The following is a 1696-nucleotide window of genomic DNA, read 5'->3' on the forward strand; positions in this document are numbered from 1 at the left end:
GGAAGGTCATGGAAAGCTCATGCTGATAGATCTTCTTATCATCATAAAACTGAAAATGCACAGTCGTGAAAAGGGTGGTCTCTCTGTGCACACATAACATTTTTTGAAGAAGAAGGGCAACATTATATTAAGGGAGCTGAGGTCTGATCACCAAAAACCAGAACAATCAAAACAACCAATAATGAATATTGACTTCAGATTGCCAGATGTTTTTGAACACATTACAAAATCACTATTTTAAAAACAAAAAAAAATTGTTGAGGGAAAAGAAAAACAATAAAAAGAACTATTTAGCCATCAAATGACATCTGCCCCCAGTTTGATCCTGATCCTGATAAACTTCAACCACATCCTCTTCCGTTCCCAGTTCTTTCTGAGTATGATTCTCAGTAATTCTCTGCCCTTCAAAGAGAAACCCGAGTGAATTCATTGGAACTCTCTGTCTTTGACTGTGGCAATATTTTATTTGTGCACCCCAATAAAGCTTATCTGGGGATCAGAGGAGAGAGCCAGCCACTATATTAAACATAGAGGTTAGGTAGTGGTAGCACATGCCTTTAATCCTATCACTCAGGAGACAGAGATCCATCTGTGAGTTCAAAGCCACACTGGGAACAGAGCCAGGTAGTAGTGGCACACACCTTAAATCCCAGCACTTGAGATCTTACGTCTTTGCTTGGGAAGGATACAGTCCTTTAACCCCAGGAAGTAATATGGCAGGACACAGAAAGGTATATAAGACATGAAGAAACAGGAATTCATGCTCTGGAGGCTGAAGAATTGGTAAGGTGCGGTTGGCTGTGGCTTGTTCTATTCCTCTGATCTCTCAGTTTCCACCCCAATATCTGGCTCCAGGTTTTTTTTGTTTTTTTTTAATAAGACCATTTAAGATTCATATTACATTTGAGAGTATGATTCTTTGAGTTTCTTGAAAGATGTTGTCATTTTCAATTTGAAATGTATCTCACCACTGTCCTATTCAATAACTTTGCGTTTAATATGTTCTCCTTCTTCTTACCCCTGTGTCCTCAGTTGAAGGTCCTGGTCAGACATGGAGACAGTGACTTCACCAGGGGTCTCCACACCACAGCAGCCTCTGGCAGGCAGAACCTCACTCTTTGGCCAGTAGGCCGCGGAGTCATCGGATAAGGAAGCCGTTGGACAATAGTTTCAAAAATCTAAAGAAGGGATTAATGTTTTTGAAGAACCTCTGAGTTTCGTGGGAAAATAAGCATATTAGCTAGTCTTCATTTTCTACCTGATTGGAGTCTTACACACCCAAGAGACACATTTCTGTGTTCGCAGATTAAGAAGAAATTACAAAGAAATTTCCCAGGTTTCCATAAACCCATATATCAGCAATCATAAAAGAAAACTACACCAGCATTTTGAGTCATTTGGATCTATTGAAAACTGCTGTTTATATTTGCTTATATTCGATGTGGTTCTTGTTTTGAATTAATGAGAAAAGAGAACCATAGCTTGGAGGTTTTCAACCTGAGACATATAAAGGTATTTTTTTTAAGGTTCCTTGATTTTTTTTTATTCTTTTTACATTTTTTTATAAATTAATTTGATTTTACATATCAGCCATAGCCTTCCCCTCAGCCCATGCCCCATTCCCATCTCCTCCAGGGCAAAGACTCCCATGGGGATTCAGCTCAACCTGGTAGATTCAGTCCAGGCAGGTCCAGTC

General features: G+C 39.4%; 1 pseudogene; it reads right to left on the reverse strand.

Moving 5' to 3' along the window:
• Positions 1–286: 286 nt before the first annotated feature.
• On the reverse strand, positions 287–1053 carry LOC118590762 (annotated as a pseudogene).
• Positions 1054–1696: the final 643 nt, after the last annotated feature.

The sequence above is a fragment of the Onychomys torridus genome, chromosome 9, assembly GCF_903995425.1.
Source record: "Onychomys torridus chromosome 9, mOncTor1.1, whole genome shotgun sequence".
Lineage (NCBI taxonomy): Eukaryota > Metazoa > Chordata > Mammalia > Rodentia > Cricetidae > Onychomys > Onychomys torridus.